This window comes from Candoia aspera, chromosome 1, assembly GCF_035149785.1.
Source record: "Candoia aspera isolate rCanAsp1 chromosome 1, rCanAsp1.hap2, whole genome shotgun sequence".
Taxonomy (NCBI): Eukaryota; Metazoa; Chordata; class Lepidosauria; order Squamata; family Boidae; genus Candoia; species Candoia aspera.
Window position 1 is genome coordinate 315,664,988 of NC_086153.1, and position 21,119 is coordinate 315,686,106.

The following is a 21,119-nucleotide window of genomic DNA, read 5'->3' on the forward strand; positions in this document are numbered from 1 at the left end:
ACAGAACAATGATAAAAGATGAATATAAGAATGAACAGTAGGTATTTTACAAGCTTCTGGGAAGCATCAGCTAATAGTTCCATGCTAATACAAAGAGGCATCTTTGATTCCTTAACTGAAATTAGCATGTTTGAAAAAAATGCATTAGTGCAGATAGCAACGTTCATATCAGGGTACCATATAATCCCAAAGCTAGTTAGCTAATGACTAATGGTGTTTTGTGATGCCAGTTATGAACCAATTACTGCCACTCATTTTACACTAAGATTATCAGCTTTTGCTCTCGGAATAACAAAAACCGCAACCTTAACCCTTAACCCCAACCCTAACTTCATGGGAACTGGAAGAGGTACACAAATGTTATCTACTACTCAGTATTTACTCAGCAGTAGCATTGTGTGAAGCTCCTGATCCCATCCACAGCTGGTGTTGCAGCTGGCCTATACATCCCACCAGACTTTATTTAGCTGAATATTACAGCAGTAACATTTCATTATAGCTCTGCTCAGAAAAGTCATAGTCCATTGGTTTTATCGAAGCTTACTTCTCCCTTGCTTCCATTTCACCCAAAAGGACAGCTGTTTAAATGTGTATTGGGTGGAACACCTAAGGGCTTTTTAATGTTAATTAAGTTGAGAGGAAGATTCATTAACAAGCACCTTTCTTTCTTTTTCCATAAATGCCAACTTGTTCAGTGTTGACATTAAATTCTGAAATTAACACATGAAGCGCAAGAAAGTCTTGATAATTTTTCACATGTAACAAAAAACTCTTGGTTGAAAGCTGGATAAAAACTGAAAAAGGAGGGTATAACATGTTTTATTTCTATAACCTCCATCCCATATGCCATATGCTGTACTTTGTGTACTTTGAAAAGAATTTCCCTTATGGCTACAAATAGAGAAGCAAGGTTCTAATTCAATTTCCTATTGAATTTCTAGGAACACAATTTTTTTCAACAGAACAGCCTTCCCCATTTTGATGTCCTTAAAATGTGCTTAATGACATAAAGCCTGGCTATTTGAAAGAGTGCCTGTTTCCAGTTGTTTCTGCCCATCCGGTGCATTTGGACAGAGTGGGTATGCTCCAGGTTCCATAATGTAAATGTTGTCATCTTAAAAGACTGAGGAAATGTGCCTTCTCTCTTGCAGCCCCTCTCTGGAACAGCATCTCCCCTGGAGATACACATGACTTCTACTCTCCTTGGGTTCTGGAAGTCTCTTAAAACATGGCTCAGTTCCCAGGCCTTACACTATCTGTGGAGCCCCCATTGATTTTTCTTCCATGTTGGGGAGTATTGTTTTGCACTGGGCAGTCATGTGGGTTTTACTTGTGTTTTAACGTGTATGTGTGCCTTCAATTCAGTCTTGACTCCCAGCAACTGCCTGGACAAGTCCACACAATTTTCTTGGTAGCATTTTCAGAAGTGCCTTGCCACTTGGTCACAGCCACCACCTGTTCTTCAAGCAGGAACTGTGAGTCCAGGAAGACCCCCAAACTGTACACTGAATCTGAGTGAGGTAGCACAACCTACTGTCAACCCACTTCAAAGTAAACCAGATCAGGAAACAGATTCCACTGGAAGATTAGAACTATACTTTATTTATATAAGCTATAAAACAGAATCTTGCAAGTCTGATTTTGTATTACATCCCCTTCCTCTTATACCCCAATGAATCAGGGATGAGCCTGCCTAAGTCCCTTAAAAATACTATCTTGTTTCCCAGGACTTAAGAAATGTTTCAGCCCTCTTTGCTTATATAATAGTTCTTGCCTTTTTTCCTACAGGTCATCTCCCTGATTCTGTATACCCACCCAGAGTCAAAGATGATCTCTCCAGTTCCAGGACTCATGGGGTTCAAAATTCACAGCAACTCAATCTTGGTAGGGTTGAACCAAAGTTTGTTCTTCCCAGTTCTCTAGGAAGAACCTTGACAAACTTCACGTGTACAAATATACAATTGAGTATCATCAGCATACTGATAATACTGCATCTTGTGCCAACAGATGACCTCCCTAGAAGCTTCATGTACAGAAGGTGTTAAAAATGAGACGGGGAAGACCTCTTTGCATGCAGGGGTCTAGGACTTGACCACTCTCCCCACTCCATCACTGACTGGAACTGGCGCTAGAGGAAAAAGGAGAACCACCGCAAAACAGTGCCTCCATTCCCAACCACTCTAATTCCTCAGGAGCAATAGGATTAAACGCCTCCCAGATAACATTGAAGGACTGTACCTCCATCAACTTCATAGAGCTTGCCCAGCTACAGTCTAGCTCAGAGTGAATCTGAGGGATTTTCTCTATCAAATATCGAGAACAGTCTTCACAACACCCATGATCAGGAGGGATTGGGTCTCTCTGAATAGTGCCAGTGACTGATACTTGAAGGATGCAATAAGCATGGAGAAATAAAGACATTTTAGTGTTCTCATCACCACAACATAGGTCAAAGGAAGTCATAAGCAAATTTTCCTTTTCTTTTTCTAGATCTTCTTTACTGATATCCTCTGGTCTTCTAGTGTGCACCCACTGCCACTGTAATTGAATCCATCCACCCTACTGCTGATCACCCTCTTCTCTTTCCTTCCACCTTTCCTAGCATTATGGACTTCTCAAGGGAGCTGGGTCTTTGCATAATGTGTCCAAAACACAATAATTTGAGCCTGGTTATTGAGAACTCAGGGTTAATTTGTTCTATGATCCATTTGTTTTTTTCTTGGCTAATCATGGTATTTTCAGGAATTCTCCCATACTGAAGTACGAAAACATCAATACTCTTTCCCACCTGCTTCTTTAAAGTCCAACGTTCACTAGAGTGTCACAGGGAAGATCAGTCCCTGCATGATTCTGACCTTTGGAGGTATAGCCATGCCATGGCATCTGAATATCTTTTCCAAGGCCTTCACAGCTGCTCTACTGAGTGCTAGTCTGAGGTGTATTTCTTGACTGCTTGCTTTTTTACTGGGGACAGTTGATCGTAAAAGGCAGAAATTATCCACCACATCAATGTCTTTATTGTCACTTCTAAGGCTGGTTGCTGTACCTATTATCATCAGTTTTGTCTCCTTTATATTTAATCCTAGACCCATTTTTTCACCGTGCTTCTTCACTTTCGTTACTAGAACTTCCAGATTGTTTGCATTTTCAGCTATCAGAGTATCAGTGTCATCAGCATAGTGCAGGTTATTGAGTTTTCTTCCTACAGTTTTAAAAGCACATTCAACTTCTTCCAATCCAGCCTCCCTCAGTATTTATTCAGCATATAGATTACGAGAAGGTATACGGCCTTATCTCCCTCCTTCGCCAAATGGCTTGCTTTAGCTGTGCAGCTGGAATGACCTTCAAACCAGAGGTGCTCCTGCTGAGAATATACAGTATACTCTCAGCATATACTCTCAGTGTTCTTTGCTAGCCCCTTTTACCACCCCTCCTGTTCACCATGATGTGGTAGCATAGCAGAACATTATGTTCTGTCTTTTTCGCCGTTTTCCTGTAAGTTGCATTATTGCTGCACAGGATTTAGATTGCTTTATAAAGAGCCCTGGGATAAATATTTTTAGAAGATAGCATATAAAATGCCTTTGATAGCTTGAGTAGTGAGCACATCACCATCTGTCAACTAAGGATGCATTGAATGCATCTGATGTTGTCCACAAAGATGTACAGTATGTCAGAATAAATCCTACAGTGTATTGTATGTGTGTTTATATATTCACACATGCACTGCCTAATGGATTCTCTAGGGGGTATGCCAAGATGAAGTGCATTTAATCGAAATACTGTACTCATATTCTTCATCTATTTACTCCTGCCCTTATTTCCTTCCTGAGAGCCTTCTGGGACAGAGACCAATAATCTATGGCAATGTATCATGCATACAGCTGGCATAATTATTGCTCATCTCCAAAAGTGCCATAGAACTGTGGGGTTTTTGTTTTTGTTTTTTCCTGCTAGCGATTCCTGTCTTTGTAGGATAGGCAGGGATAACAGGAAAACATAATGCTTGGAAATGGAACAAGTTAGCAAGCAACAATAATAACAGTCAAAATCAATATTGAAAACCAACTTGCCTCCAAGTGATCTGGGTGAGACATCTGAGTTTAGAGGAAAAATGAAAAGTGGTTGCAGAAGATCAATGAACTATTCCTTGGGGATTTCACATGCAGCACAATTCCACCCAAAGTGACATTTTGAAGAGAAGTTTGAGCAAAATACTTAGAGGGGTTGTTATGTCAATATTTTAGCGAATGGAAAAATGCTCATTTTTAGACTTTAAAGGAGACTTCTCCAGAAATCTATTTATCTGCTGGGTGAACTGTCAGTCAGCAGTGTTTGAAAAGTTGTTTTGTTTGCATGCTCTTCATTTATATATTTATTTACTTGTATTATTTATTTTATACCTGAATTTATATTTAAATATAAAGTTAATGTGAGCTCAGGGTAGTGTATAAACAACAATAAATGCAATATTATGAATTACATGTATGTTCTAATTTTTGTATTAGTTTAGGATGGTAGCATGTGAAATGTAGCCTCTTGCCATTCTCCATCCTAACTGGAAGCTGTAAAACTGGGAAGGAGGGAGGCAATTTGATAACATATCTCTAGGCAGAATTACATTTATTCAACAGTTTCCCAGGAGTGAGGGTCACTACAAGCAATACCACTAGCTCAACTTTTTTTCTAAATTGAGGAGGGTCATTATCACTGCAGTGGGCAGTGGGCAGTGGGCAGCAGCAGCATCCTTGGTGCCACGCAGCCCACCATTTTGTGTCCCCCACATGCAATCATTCTGCAGCAGAGAGCTTTTGGCAGTGGCCAGGTGGAACTGCCAATTCATGTGCACCTGGCCCAGACAAGATCCACACTTACTGGCTAAAGAAACTAAGTGCATGAACGCCTAGCAACACAGATGAACCAGCCGCTAGCAGCAGGTTCCCACCCAGACTGGCTAATACAAGGTAGGACAGTGCTGATCATGAAAGATCCCAACAAGGAAACAACACCATCAAACTACTGGCCAATAACATGCCTCCCCACAACGTGGAAAGTCCTATCAGACATCACAGCCGCCAAGCTGCAGGACCATATAGGCCAGTACATAAGCACAGCTCAGAAGGGCATTGGGAACAACACCAGAGGCTCCAAACACCAGCTGCTCATAGATAGAGCAGTCGGCCAAGACTCAAGGTCTAGACAGACCAATCTGAGCACAGCCTAGATTGACTACAGGAAAGCCTATGACTCAATGCCACATATATGCATCTGTGAATGCCTGGCACTATACAAAGTCAACAGGACACTCAGGATCTTCCTCAAGAACTCAATGGACTGTGGAAGACAACACTGGAAGTCAACTCAAGACAGCTCATAGAAGTGGCCATCAAGTGTGGCATATACCCCACTGCTGTTCTGCATAGGCTTGAACTCCCTCAGCCAGATAATCACAAGAACTGGATATGGATACAAGTTCAAGAGTGGAACTACCATCAGCCACCTCCTCTACATGGATGACATCAAGCTGTATGCTAAGAGTGAACAAGACATCGACTCACTGATCCACCTGACACGGATCTACAGTGAGGACATTGGGATGTCATTCAGACTGGAGAAATGTGGCCAAATGGTAGTAAAGAGAGGGAAGGTAGCAGAGACTGATGGGGTGGAACTACCAGCAGGCCACATAGCAGACATACAGACCAGCTACAAGTACCTTGGTATCCCACAGTCACATGGGAACCACGAAGAGGAGGCAAGGAAGACAGCAACAACCAAGTACCACCAAAGGATAAGACAGGTCCTAAAGAGCCAGCTCAATGGGATGAACAAGATCCATGCCATCAACATGTATGCCCTGCCAGTCATCAGATACCATGCCAGTATAGTGAGCTGGCCAAAGGAGGACATGGAGGCTGCCAATGTGAAGACCCAGAAGCTCCTCACAATGTACGGAGGTTTCCACCCTAAGTCCAACATCCAGAGACTGTATACCAGGCAGAAAGAGGGAGGGTGGGGTCTGGTGAGCATCCAAGCAACTGTCCTGGATGACACCCAAAGCATCCAGGAGTACATCAGTAAAATGGCCCCTAAAGATGAGCTGCTGAGAGAATGCCTGAGGCAGCAGCAGCCATGGAAGGAAGATCAAGCAGAGGAAGTGCCATGGCAAAACTAGACCCTGCATGGGATGTACCATTAACAGATAGCTGAGGTGGCTGACCTTGGGAAATCCTACCAGTGGCTGGAAAGGGTTGGACTAAAAGACAGCATTGAGGCACTGATCATAGCAGCACAAGAACAGGCACTAAGCACCAGATCCATAGAAGCAGGGGTCTACCACACTAGACAGGCTCCAAGGTGCAGACTGTGCAGAGAGGCCTCAGAGATGGTCCAACACATAGTGGCAGGGTGTAAGATGCAGGCAGGAACAGCATACACTGAACGGCACAACCAAGTAGCTGGCATTGTGTACAGGAACATCTGCACAGTGTACGGGCTAGTCTAGATGGGAGATTCCACAGAAGGCCATGGAGAATGACAGGGCTAAGATCCTGTGGGACTTCCATATCCAGACAGACAGGCAGGTACCGGCCAATCAACCGGACATTGTGGTAATAGACAAGGACCAGAAGACAGCAGTGGTCATAGACATAGCAGTGTCAAGTGACAACAACATCAGGAAGAAGGAGTATGAGAAGCTGGAGAAGTACCAGGGCCTGAAGGAGGAACTAGAGAGGATGTGGAAAGTGAAGGCCAAAGTAGTTCCAGCGGTGGTAGGGGCACTTGGGGCTGTGACCCCCCAAGCTGGGAGAGTGGCTCCAACAGATCCCAGGAACAACATCAGAGCTCTCTGTCCAGAAGTGTGCAGTGCTAGGAACAGCCAAGATACTGTGCAGGACCCTCAAACTCCCAGGCCTCTGTAGAGGACCCAAGGTTGAGGAAGACACATACCACCCACTGGGGGTGAGAAGGGAATATCTTTATATGTATGTATGTACGTATGTATGTTCGTTTGTTTGTTTGTTCGTTCATTCATTCATTCATTCATTCATTCATTCCATGCTATCTACTCTTCAGCTCCAAAGACAAAAGATGGCCAATTTGATTTAACAAGGTATTTTTCTCATCTTAAGTTAAACTACAGAGATGTTCAGAGGTACAACTTCATAATCAGCTGTTTGGTGGCAATCTATCATTCTGCAAATTTTCAAAACCATTTTATAATATGGTTTAACTAGGCATTCTGGGAGGATAAATATTCCCTGAAAGCTATGCATGCAAGTTATATGACCTTGGACTTTTACTATTTTATCACCACCACCACCACCACCACCACCACCATCATCATCATCATCATCATCATCATCATCATCATCATCATCGAACTAGAGTGATATAACATTTGTCTAGGGTCTTTGAACACATCCTATCAAACAGCTGTGGCCACCTTCTTCACACGTTAAAACCTGCCATGATTAATTTCATCTGTAATGAAGTTTTATAAGAAACTTAGCAGCCACACAGTTTATCGCCAGCATTATCAAATCTTTGTGGTGTCACCAAAGAAGTTTCAGGGTATAAATCTTCCTAGAAAGAGATAAAAAACAAACAAATTGTAATAACATGGGATTAAGCAACTATCCCGGCTTCAGGGCATATAAAGTCATCTTATAGATAAGCACAAGAGGCTAATATAAATATGCCAAAAATTTTATTGGAAAAAAGTTATATTACAAGAGACAAACTGATTGTGCTTTGACCTACAAGTCCAAGCGTAAATCTGCTGGAAGTTCTATTAAAAAGGGGTCCTTTTGCTAATAAGAAATACTCCTATATGAATCTGGTATAGCCAAAAAGTTATGTGTGTGTATTTAAACATGATTAGCCAATTAGGGATAGGACAAAGTATAACAGATTTCAATTACAGGAACTTAGGTTCCAGCTGATTGTTAGGGAAAAAAAGTTTTAACAGTAAGACCAACTTGACAGTGAACTAATTACTCAGAGGGGTGGTGGATGTCCTTTCAATTCTATGGTTGTAAGAAAACCATGCCATTAGCCAAAGGCAACCTCTAGTGTTGAAGAGTCTTGATGAGGAACCTTTGGGAATTCTAGGGCTCTTGAGTAGCTTGAGTAAGTAACAAAGCAAGTAATCATAGAAACAGAGAGTTGGAAGAAGTTATTTATGCAATCAGGTCCAGCCCACCACTCAGTGCCTGTAATTGCTCTGGTTAGACTATGAGGCGACCAGAGGAAAGTAAAATGGAATTCTTTATTTACAATACAGCTATATACAATTGGTCATTGTCCTTTGAATAACAGTTCAGTTCAATTCAAGCCCAACCGGGCAATGGCAGAGTGCTTGGCAAGACAGCAAAGCCAGGTTCAGCTGGAGAACACAGCGATGCAGCTGGACTGGGCTCAACTGGGAATTGTGGCAAGGCAGCAAGGCAGGACTCAACTGAGGACCATGGCAAGGAGGCAATACCGGACTCAGCAGGAACTGGTGGCAAGGCGACTGAACCATCCTCAGCTGGAGAACACAGTAAGGCAGTAATTGTGGCAAGGCAGAGGAGTAATTGTGGCAAGGCAGCAAGGCAAAACTCAGCTATGGATCGCAATGAGACGACAAGGCTAGGCTCGACTGGACTTCGTGGTAAGGCAACAAGACTGGACAGCTGGACCTTGTGACACGGTGGCAAGACTTGACTCGACTGGGTTTCATGACGAGACAGCAGGACTTGACTCATCTGGACTTTGTGGCAAGGTGGTGAGACTCAATTTGATTGAGCTTCAGGGCAAGGTGGCAGGACTCGACTCGGCTGGACTTCTTGGCAAGGTGGCAAGGCAAGACTCAACTGGATCTCATGGCGAGATGACAAGGCAAGGCTCGGCTGGGGGTAACTGCAAGGTATTTTCAGGAGGCCAGGAAGGCTCTGGTTCCATAGTGGCTACAGGGCAGGGCTCCAAGAATGGTTCCAGCTTTTCTTCTCCATTGGAAACTGTTGGCTCAGTGGAATGTTTGTCTCTGGCAGCCCAGTACTTGTGCTGGCTCCCTTTTATTTTGTTCCCTTTGTGCCGTTTTTCCTCCAGAGCTGATTGAGCTTCTTTTTTGCTTGGCGCACTTTTCAGCTCATCTTTCCCTTGTGCTGATTGGCTGCTTTGAATCCAGCTCCTGGTTTTGTCCAATCAGCTGCTCAGGACTTTCCCACTCTGCTGAGTCATTCCAAGTTTCAATTTCCCCAATTTGCCTAGCATAAGTTTCCATCTCCCCTTCCTCAGCCTCAGAGTCAGACTCTACCCTTACAGTAATGGTATGTGAGAAAGACCTTGAAAGGCAGGCAAAGAGATGCTGCCTAGGGAACAATCAGATAAGAGAGGGCATAGCCTGCAGCTGCATAATGGGCAGAGAAAGAAGCTCAGAAGAGACCCTCCCTAGCTTCCCAGGCTGTAAAGGACACTGCGGGAGATTTGTACTTTCAGACTTGCAAGATTCTGTTAACGTAGCCTTACAATAAAGTAGAATTAGCTCATCTGGTTGTGTTTCCTGTCTGGTCTATCTGGGAAGGGTGACAGTGCAGGAATCTAAATGAAAGCATTTCAGATAGATAGCTACCTAGCCTCTGCCTAAGCACATCTGAGGCAGGGAGGCCACCATCTCCCTTGCTTTGTTCTAATCATTTAATTGTGATTTTCTTATTCAGCTTCTATAGTCTTTCAAGAATCTGTGATTCAGAAAGATTTCCCCATCCACCTGGGTGATCTCAGCCCACAGCTGCAAAATTTCTAAAGTTAGAAGCAGAGAAAATTGTTGGGAGGCTCAAGGAAATCCAATGTTTTACAGAAGTGTAAACAAATATCCAAGGTTTGAGGAGATAAAACACAATAAGCAATAACTTTGTTGGACATAGAATCTCCCAAACATGTTTGTGAAAGACTGGAAAAGTTGAAAGAGTAGAGGTGTAGAAAGGCTTTTTTGGAAGAAGATATATCTGGGCTGTCTAATGGACTGGAACGGTAGAGCATTCCATACTGTGACAAGTTATCCAATTATATGGGATGTAATCAGCCATTATTTTGCATGTGAAATTATTTCTGAATGGTGGGGAGGGGGGCAGTTAGTGAAACCTTATTTATTAAGCCAGAATCTGGTTTACTATATATATCTCATTTGCATGAATCTAAAACAAGAGCTGCAACAGATTTTTTTTTCCCCTAGTCCAGGGTGAGTGTCATGCACTGCCTACCGCCGAGTAATGCACAGACACTGGTTCAGTTGAAGCAGGCTCTGGTTTATTCATAGCGTAGTGCCAGTAGTAGAAAAAAGCTGAGAGTGACAGGAGCGCGCCGGTGTGGGGTTTAAATACCCTGCGCCGGTCAGCGCCCCCTCACTCGAGGTTACGTCACCCCCCCTTTGTCCAACATGCTGTCTTGCCGGTAGGTGAGGGGTTGCGAGGCCCCGCTGGCGCTCCGGGATCGCCCATCATCGGTTTCCTTATTCATCCGGTGATTGCTGTCAGCTGGGCAATCTCCGTTGCGCTAGTGCTAACAGCTTGGGTGTGCCTTGCGATCCGCTTAGCCATTGTATCTTCTTCTTTCTTCTTTGTGAGTTGATGGCTGCTTATCTTGAGCCCCTTCCCCTGTTTCCTCGTTATTGTCATGTGTGCCATTGCGCTGATGTCTTCAGCTCAACGGCACTCATGACATACTGCCCCCTGTCCGAATAGTGCCCCCCCCGGCTTTCCGGTTTTTTACCAGGAGAGCTGTCAAAATGGTTTTTTTTTTTTTTTTGAATTTCCCGCCGGAGTGTTTTCGCCCCTCCCTTTGTTCCGCCCTCTACCACGTGTCCATCTAGGGTGTGTTCCCAGTGCGCATGCACCCTGCTTGTTTGGCTCAGTTCGGCGAGGAGAGAGGCGTGGCTGGTCGGCAATGCCGTCCACACTGGCTGGTCACTGGTTGTCCCGCCGTCGGTTGCGCCGTAGAGTCGTGCTGCCTCCGAGCGCCGCTCCGGGTGGTCACAGCCATCCCCAGTTGGGAAGCGGATAGGACCGTCCCAATCGTGTCTGGGGCGGGCTCTTCGTCTTGGGGCAGTCGGGAAAGGGCGTCAGCCAGGAAGTTCTTTTTTCCCGGCATGAACTTCAGCTGGAAGTTGAAGCGGCTGAAGAATTGGGCCCATCGGACCTGTTTTGGGCTGAGGCGTCTGGGCGTTCGGAGGGCCTCGAGGTTCCGGTGGTCGGTCCAGACCTCGAATGGTTGGGCGGCTCCTTCGAGTAGGTGTCTCCATGTTTCCAGCGCCGATTTTACCGCGAAGGCTTCCTTCTCCCAGACGTGCCATCGCCTTTCTGTCTCGGAGAATTTCCTCGACAGGTAGGCGCATGGTTTCAGGAGTCCTGTGGGGTCCTTTTGGAGTAGGATGGTCCCCAGGGAGAAGTCTGAGGCGTCGGCTTGGACCACGAACGGCCGTTCTGGGTCCGGGTGTGCGAGGATTGGCTCTGTGGTGAACAGCGCTTTCAACTTATTGAATGCGGTCTGGCACGCGGGAGTCCAATTCAATACTGTGCCCGGGTTCTTCGCGCGTCAGGTGTCCCCCACCCCTTTGGTTTTGAGGAGGTCCGTTAGGGGGAGGGCTATCTCCGCGAACCCCCGGGCGAATGACCTGTAAAAATTCGCGAATCCGAGGAAGCTCTGTAGTTGGCGTCTGTTGCGGGGGCGTTCCCAGTTCATCACCGCCTCGACTTTTGCGGGGTCCATTTCTATGCCGTCTCCGGAGATTCGGTACCCCGGGTAGTCTAGGCGCGCTTTATGGAATTCGCACTTTGCGGGTTTGGCATAGAGCTGCGCCCTTCTGAGCTTATCGAGGACTTGTCTGACTAGGGTCACATGTTCCTCGTGCGTTTTGGTGTAGATAAGGACGTCGTCTATGTAGATGAGGACCCCTTTGAACAGGTGTTCATGCAGGACCTCATTGATGAGCTGCATAAACACCCCCGGGGCCCCCGCGAGTCCGAACGGCAGCACTTTGTACTGGAAGGCACCTAGGGGGCAGTTGAACGCAGTTTTCCATTCGTCCCCCTCCCTGATTCGGATGCGGTAGTACGCCTCGCGAAGGTCCAGCTTGGAGAAGACCTTGCCCGTGGACAGGTGGGCGAGCATATCTTTTACCAGGGGTAAGGGGTATTTATTGGACAGGGAAGCCGCGTTTAGGCCCCGGTAGTCGGTGCAGAGCCGTAGGGTGCCGTCTTTCTTCTCCCGGAATAAGACGGGGGCTCCGACCGGTGAGCATGCTGGCTCTATGAATCCCCTCTCTAGGTTTTTATTGATGAACTCCCGGAGGGTTGCCATCTCCTTCGGGGTCATCGATTAGATCTTCGGTCTAGGTAAGGGGACGTCGGGCAGCAGGTCAATCCGACAGTCCGTCTTGCGGTGGGGGGGTAGTTGATCAGCTTCTGCCTCTCCGAAGACCTCGGAGAGGTCAGCGTATTGTTCCGGTAGGTCTGCTGTGGTAGCTGCGTTGTCCTGTGTAGCTGCCTCTGCTCGTCCCACAGTGGGGTTGGTTCTGCCCGCCGGAACTGGCGCCCGGTACTCGCCGTCGCCGAATAGGAAGGTGCGGGTCTCCCAGTCGATGCGCGGGTTGTTTGTCGCGAGCCATAGCATTCCCAAGACTGCAATGGGTCGTCCGATGTGGGTGACTACGAACGATGTGCGTTCGGTGTGAGTGCCCATTTGCAGGGTGACCGGCTCGGTCTGCATCGTGGCTGGTTTCCCTCCCGCTGTTGAGCTGTCCAGCTGGTGGAATGCCAGAGGCGTGGGGAGGGGGGAGCAGCGGAGGTCGAGTTTGGCGACTAAGTTGGGGTGGATCAGGTTTTTCGAGCACCCCGAGTCCACTAGTGCCGCGGCCGTGGTGACTCCGTTGCCAGCAGAGAGTTTGTTTGCCGCCATTATAATGGAGCTTTCGCCGTTCTGTCGAGGTGGTCCGTGCTGCTGTCCCACCGCCTGCCTCGCAACGCGTTTCAGGGCAGGCGGGGAGCGTTTCCCGCCAGCTGGTCTGGGTCTACGGCATCCTCTCCCCCCCAGTAGGCGTCCCAGCCTTCGTCTGGTGTCGCTGTGGCTCCGGTCATTCGGTGGTGGGGGGGCGGCGGCGGGTTAGGTGGTTTGAGGCTAGTTTTTGGGGCGGGTTTGGGCACACTAGCCGGCGGTCGGTTGGCGAAGCAATCTGCCGTCTTGTGCCCCAGTTTTCCACACCTCCCGCAGGGCCCGCAATTAAATTTCTTCCTTGGGTATGTGGGACCGGCCGTCCCCACGTGTGGCGCGGCTACCTTTGGGTAGATGTTGGTCGTGTCTTCCGTCGTTGCCATGAGGAATGTGCGGTGCGCGTGTTCTGCTTTCCCCGTGAGGTGGATCCAACTGTGTAGAGTCTCCGGGTCGTCCTGGTAGAGGGCCCATTGGAGTACGTTGCGGTTGAGCCCCCTTTTGAACATTTCCAGCAGGGTGGTCTCGGACCAGTCGTTGATCTTCCCTGCGAGGGCTTTGAACTCGAGGGCGTAGTCCGGGACAGTGCGTGCGCCCTGTTTGTGTCTTTGGAGTGCGCTTTTCGCCCTCACTTTGGCTAGTGGGTCCTCAAAGTAGCTCTTCATCTCGGTGATGAAGGCGTGGAAGTTGGCGAGGGCGGGGGAGCTGGACTCGTACAGTTGGACGTACCAGTCCGCCGCCCGGTCTTGTAGTTTGATCGCCACGGCTGCGATCTTGTCCGCTTCGGAGTCATAGGAGTGTCCGTGCCTCCCCATGAACTCCCTGGCGTTCGTAATGAAGAACGACAGTTTCGCGGGGTTCCCATCAAAGAAGATGGGGAAGTCCTTTGGGGCCCGGGCGTTTTGTGAGCCCCCTCCTCTCACTTCCCGGCCTGTGGCGTCGTCCGCCTGGGCCGTTTGTTGACCATCATCTGGCCCGTGGGAGTGCGGCGCCTCACTCGGGGTGTGGACCTGTGCGGGGACGTCGTTGGGCGGCGCAGGGGACATCAACGATTGAAGCATGGTCCGGAGTTCCTTCAGTTGGGTCTCCATGGCCGCGAGTCTAGCTTGTGCGTCCCCGTCCGCGATCCGCGCCGCCGCTGGGGCCGGTTCCATCGGTGTGTCGGCGGGGGTGGGTCGCCGGTGGGGTTCAGGCACTCCCGTCCGTTGGCCCGCTTCCTCTGCCGTCGGCTGGGTTGCTTCTTCGTCCTCCCCCGTGCTTACCGCCGTTGGGCTGCCACTCCACGCCCGTGGCTGGGGTGCGCTGTGGGGCGCGGGGTTCTCCGCTGGTCTCGGGAGGTATGTTGCTCCCGTGGCCGGGTTGCCTCCATCGCCATCTCCCCTTGGGGTTGGAGCTGAGGCTCGGGTTGGGCCGGGTGGGTGTCCATGGCTCCGGGAGTCCGCGGTGCCTCTGGCCTCGATCGGTCCTCCTCTGCTTCTTGCCGTGCGGCTCGCCCCCCTTGTCCGCATCGCGCCGGCCTCATCGTTCCTGGTCTTCTCGCCGTCTACTCCTCCCGCGGCTCGTTGTCGTCCGGTGGGGCTCGGCGAGGCTGAGTTTGTGACTCTCAGCTTTATGTCATGCACTGCCTACCGCCGAGTAATACACAGACACTGGTTCAGTTGAAGCAGGCTCTGGTTTATTCATAGCGTAGTGCCAGTTGTAGAAAAAAGCTGAGAGTGACAGGAGCGCGCCGGTGCGGGGTTTAAATACCCCGCGCCGGTCAGCGCCCCCTCACTCGAGGTTACGTCACCCCCCCTTTGTCCAACATGCTGTCTTGCCGGTAGGTGAGGGGTTGCGAGGCCCCGCTGGCGCTCCGGGATCGCCCATCATCGGTTTCCTTATTCATCCGGTGATTGCTGTCAGCTGGGCGATCTCCGTTGCGCTAGTGCTAACAGCTTGGGTGTGCCTCGCAATCCGCTTAGCCATTGTATCTTCTTCTTTCTTCTTTGTGAGTTGATGGCTGCTTATCTTGAGCCCCTTCCCCTGTTTCCTCGTTATTGTCATGTGTGCCATTGCGCTGATGTCTTCAGCTCAACGGCACTCATGACAGTGAGCAGCATTTGGCCCCACAGCTAAGTGCAGAAAGTTGCAATATTTAGGTAGCCACAGGGTGGCAGCAAGGAGTCAGGGTTTTCAGTGTTTCTTTGCTGTCATTTAGTGATTGGCCAGATTCTTGCAGCCCAAATATGGTAACCTTCTATGTGTAGCCCCAGGATCTCTTCTTGGCTTTGGATTGTTAGAGCTACTGATGGAAATGTGGGGTCCCTCCCCCATTTTGAGATGGGAAATACATCAGAACTGTAACATAAGCTCTAAAACTGGCTTAAAACTTTTGTTGAATTGACAAACAAAAACAAATAACCAACCAGGAGAAAATGAAAAATCCCAGCTCCTCTCTTGTGTATGATATTATCCTGCATATTTTCCTCATTGCTTCAATCAGTGTACCCCTTCCTCCCAAATTAAGTGTAGCTCATCACCATCAAAAGGTCCTAGTCCAAAAGTTGGACAGAGCGGTCTGAAAACTGAGCTTTACTAAATAGAGTAAAAGCACCCACTTAATTCACTTAAAAATATGGCAAAGAGAAAAGTTACTATCTCACTCTACTTGGAGTCTTGATGGAATATCTGATTGGCCAGTTTTAGAAACAGATGGATATTTGGTTTCATTCAGAAACCTGGACATGTGGACAAAATAGGAAAAGCGAACTTCCCCCCTGCATTTTTTCCTAGAAACAACCATTAAAAAAAACCACTACTGTGCTCCTGCTAAAACAAGTCTTTTTCTCCAGAGCTTTGAAAATTAATATCAAAAGCACTTTGATCTACCAAACTAAGCATCCAAGTATGAAGATAAGTGCTGACGCGCAGATGCCAATTAACAAAACTCTTACTCTTTGCTTCCATCTAGTGATTGATGGGAATTTTGCAGTCTATATATGGTAGCCCTCATTTCTACAGCTCAAAGTTTGGTATTTCACCTTAATCATCAATTCGAGTAATTAAGGAATTATCCCAGTCAAGAAGTGGAACAAAGGAATGTTTCTTTTCTATATAGCCATGTGTTCTCCACAAATGTCTCATCAGCAAGTTTTGGCATCAACTAACTATGATTTCAAGATTCAATAGATTGAATGATTGATTGATTATGTGCCATCAAGTCATTTTTGACTTCACCACATAGATATTCAATAGAGCTAGGACAAAATTCTCAAATAACATTTTCCAGAGAAAATTTCTGAGTGTTTCTCTCCTTTTCTACTAGAAAAAGAATGGATAGAATTTACTCCAAATATTTTCCATCCCTTTTAAATGGGGTGTCTGTTCTTCCAGCTACTGTACACAGTATGCTGGAGGAGATGCCAGGAACAGCACAGAGTAAAGACATGTCACAGCATCACTTTGCTAGTTAGAAGCAAGAAAGCAGATTTAAAGGGGTAAATCACTCGTAGCATAGTCAAAACAAAACACACATTCCAAGCTTTGTACAGGTCTATTATCCAACACCTGTGTTGAAATGGTACTCTTCTTAGATAAGCCTATTCACAGTAATTTAAAATTCATTTTACAGTTAGGTTAGGTCACTGAATCTCCCACAGTCTAGATACACCCACAGAAATGCACAGATTTTATCTGGGTAATCCCAGGCAGAAAGAGAGAATCCAAGAGGCAGAATGCAAGGCAGAGAGAGTTCATGCACCTTATTTATTTGGTTGCTTATTTATTTACTATACTTCTAATGCTGCTGACTAACAAAGTTTGCTGGCAGTTTACAGTAACATAAAATCAAAGTAAAAACAGTATGATCAAAATTAAAAATTAACTTTTAATAATCAATCATTAAAAATGTTTTTTTCCCCTTTAAAAATGTCTGTCGAGCCAAAGAGGTTAATCCTCTCAACTCAGCAAGGTATACATTTCAGAGATTGGTGCAGCTATAGAAAAAGCTTGGCCCTGACTCCCCATGAGATGAATCCACAATAACTGTGGGCAAGCCTCTCCAGTGACCTCAGTGACTGGTGGGTGGGAGGAGAATCACATAGAAGAATTCATTTTCTCATCTACATTGAACCCAAGCCATGTTGAGCTTTAAAGGTTAGCGACCTGCATTTCTATTTTGCAGGGAAACCTGCTGGCAGAAAGAGAGAATTTTAGCATGTGCAGTTGGTCATGCCATCTAGTCCTGCAGAAATTGGCTCTTCTGCAGGATTAGAAGTATAAGAGCCCATTGCTTCTTTGCATCTGGACACCCTAGCATACCACCTTTCCAGAATGAGAAAAGCACAAAAAAAAAAAAGGAACAGGAAAATGGTGTTGATTATAGATGGCCTGCTGGATGTTAGATTAGGCATCTGCTCTGCTGTGAAGCTAAGTGATACAACATAGAGGTTGAATGGCTTTTTTAAGTCGGAGTCTGTGGTTTCTGTAATCCCTTTTGATTTTTCTGAAATGATGACCAGCCATGTGTTTGGCATTACAAGTAAATGCAAATCCATCTACGTGAAGAGTGCAGAGAAGATTCATGACAGAGTCATGAGAGGTTTTTCTCTCTCTCTTTAGAAACCCCTGTAGAATTAGGCTGATTGTTAGAGAAAGAACAGGGAGACTGTTGTTTACTTTAAAGAAAATGCATGATCACAATAAGATCCAATTGTGACCACAAAAGCAGAGATGAGGCAAGTGAGTTGAGTGAGTTAGGGCCACAGCTTTATTAAATTAACAGTGAAAAATCTAAAACAGCATACATTCTACAGACAGGATAAAGGGTAGCAAATAAGGATGAGTCTGACCCAGGCCTTGAAAATATTCATGGCTGTCCTTGTCCTCAGCCCATAGATTTACGCCTGGTCATGCAGAGAGGGCATGCTGCGGACACCGTCTGCAAGAGAATTCCATCTGGCGGGGTCCAGGAGGCGGGCCTTCTCTGCAGCGGCTCCCGCCCTTTGGAACATCCTTCCCCCGGAAGTGCGGTTAGCCCCCTCCCTCCTGGACTTCAGAAAACAGCTGAAGACCTGGTTCTGTCACCATGCTTGGAGTGGGGAGAGGAAGAGCCATTCCTGGGGTTGGTTGGTTCCCTAGTCCTGCCGAGACCGGTCTTATCCCCTTATGGGTTGAATTAGATCTGCCATCACTTGGATTTTATTGTATTTTATATTGGTATTCATTGCTTATTGATATTATTTATGATTGTATTGAATTTTAACTGTTTTTATTGTGAACCGCCCAGGGTCCCCTGTGTGGGGGATGGGCGGTGATAAAAATACGATGAATAAATAAATAAATAAAGTGAGTTGGGTGAGTTAGGGCCACAGCTTTATTAAATTAGCAGTGAAAAATCTAAAACAGCATACTTTCTACAGACAGGATAAAGGGTAGCAAATAAGGATGAGTCTGACCCAGGCCTTGAAAATATTCATGGCTGTCCTTGTCCTCAAGCCATAGATTTAAACACTGAAGGGCCATAGTTTTCTGAGTTCCAAAGCACTAAGTGCATAACCCATTCAGGCTACAAAGGAAGTTTCTTTCTATGCCCCAGTTTCCAAGCTCTTAGGTGGTGGGTCCCAAGAATTTCTTCTTCCAGCCATTCACTATTAACATATTCAACATATACTGTGTGTTAGGGATATTTTTATATATTTATTTAACACAAATTTTGTTGGATGAGGTTTTTGTTTCCTCACTTCTACTAGACCCAAGGCAAAATTCACATCAGCAAAAATCACCATTTCTTATTCCCTCTTTTATCAGGCACTCCTGAGGTCTCATTGAATCAGAATGCACGCACAATTGACTTGTATCCTAATCCCTTCTACATCTAGTACAGAAGCCCAGGAGGGGCAGATGACTATATTCCTGGACAGACATAACTTCTCCCTACCTTGTGATAAAATACAGTAGCTAGAGAGGAGTTTTCTCAGGTTTTTTTTTTTAATTCTTCCTGGGGAAACAGCAACATGGTGTGAGGAAGGAATTTTAATCCCTCTCTAGTGAAGTATAAATCTTCCTGAATTCAGGAAGGAAAAAACAAACAACAACTTACCCAGGCTTCTAGCTGTAGTAAATAATCACACAGAGAGAGTGTGATTAGATATTTTATTTGCAAGTGCTCGAAGCCTTGCCCAATTGCTTACACAGCTTTTTCCCTGAGCTTCAGCCTCCATTTTGGATGTGTCTATCCATTGATCCTTTTCTTACTCTTGCTCTGGGAATCCTAATACTTTTCTAAGGGCTGTTCTTTAAGACCATGTTAATCTGCATTCTTTCAGTCCTTGAACTGGCAAATACATAAACCGGCATGATTTTTGTTCCCCCAACAGCCAAACTCTAATCTGTCTGTAAAGAGATTCAGAACTGGTTTTGTGTTGTAACTTTTACTGCAGAACAATTTAAGGGCAGTGGTTTATTTCCTGGCTTATTTCCCCTCCTTTCCTGTGTTACCATCAGGAAAGGGAAACTGCCCCCCCCCTATAAATTGGTAAACTCATATCCAAATTTAGTCTAAAAGTTTGGTGGGAAGAAGAGTACAAGTGAAGTGGAAGGGAGCTCATACAATGCATCAAGAAGATTCCTCCCATTTCATCCTGGACCCATCCTTTGCTCCACTGATCTATCAGCCAGGCTATTTTGGGCATAGGTTTACCAATTTTCCCAGTGGTAAACCTGTGCTGAGAAACAGCCTGAGTGACAGGTTGCAGGCATGGCAAAGGGCATTAGGAGGACTCCTTTCTACCTTACCTCAGATTGCTTGACTGCACCTGTGACCAGGTACCTGGGCTAGAAAGAGAAGCAGGCAAACTCTTGCTAGTTTCATCCCAACTCCCAAATTAGTAAGTGCAAAGGATCAGCTCTGTTGGCAGTTAGTGGCTGCAGCCACCAGCATCCAGAAGTTCCCATGGAACATGCAAAATAGCATTTTCCCTGAAACTAATAAAAGAAAGTCTGGTCTTGCAAACCCCTTGTCAGCAAAAGACCTATAATGCATTCATTTGGAGGTCAACTAATAGCACATATTTGGCAGAACCTGGCTCTTTCCTGGTTGAAACCAATCATACAGAGAGTGCTGGCCCTGTTTTCTAAGCTTTGATCTATTGCTTTTTCAGTAGACTGCCAAATACATGTTTAAAAAACAGATGTAACAATCTTCCAGAAGAATGCTAGACCCATGTATACAAGGAAACTGTGTAATGGGGATGAGACAAAGGTGTCTTCTAAAAACCATGTGGCATCTTCATGGCATGATTAGCAGGATATGATCATGTTTCTCTTTGCTTAATAAACTTTTAAGCAGTTTCAGAACTTTTAAACACCTACTTTTGGTGCCAGTTTGTATCTTGGTGGTAATAATTTGGTAATACACCTCAGAAGACCTAGGCCTCTGCAGTTTGATAACAAATTACGGAGTTTAAACTACCTCTCTCTTTGTGTATTAGAAGCAAGAAGACATTTTCCTTCTTTTAAACTTGTTCCTATATCCCTAGACAGGGGGAGGACATGGAGGAAAAAAGATGGTAGCAGTGAAAATTGCTTTCAACTAACAATGGGTTGCATCACTCCAGGCTATCCTGGTTGGAAGGAGCCTACCCAGTGGTAAGTAAAAACCTTATCCCCCAACCCCAAATTTGATGACTTCTCAAAAAGATTCAAGGTGGTGAAATGGTCATTCCAGGAAGCAGCTGCAGTTCAGAAGCTGTTGCTAAAGCTTTCATACATCCAAGCTCTCTGTTATGAAACAAAGCAGATTCACTACTTGGGTTGCTAGTTGGTGAGCTAAAACCAATGTACACTTTCCAACTCAGAAATGCAGTTGCAGCCCTCCCACTTCTTCTTCCTCAGTGATGGAATCTGCCTCCTGCAGTGAATAAGTGATGGACCAGCAAAAGACAGCCAAGAGAAGCTAGATCAGCCTCATCTCCCAAAGTTTCAGGCTACACAAAAGTATAGTTTGGGCACTTATAATGTTCCAAGCCATACTGAGGTATGTTTTGTTTTGGCTTTGTATGGTATGTGAACCCAGCCACTGCAGTTTGCATGGTTTACAGGATAGGGATATATGTGAACCTGGTCAACTTGTTCGGTCAACAAAACCTGGTTAAAACAAACTAACACTCAGT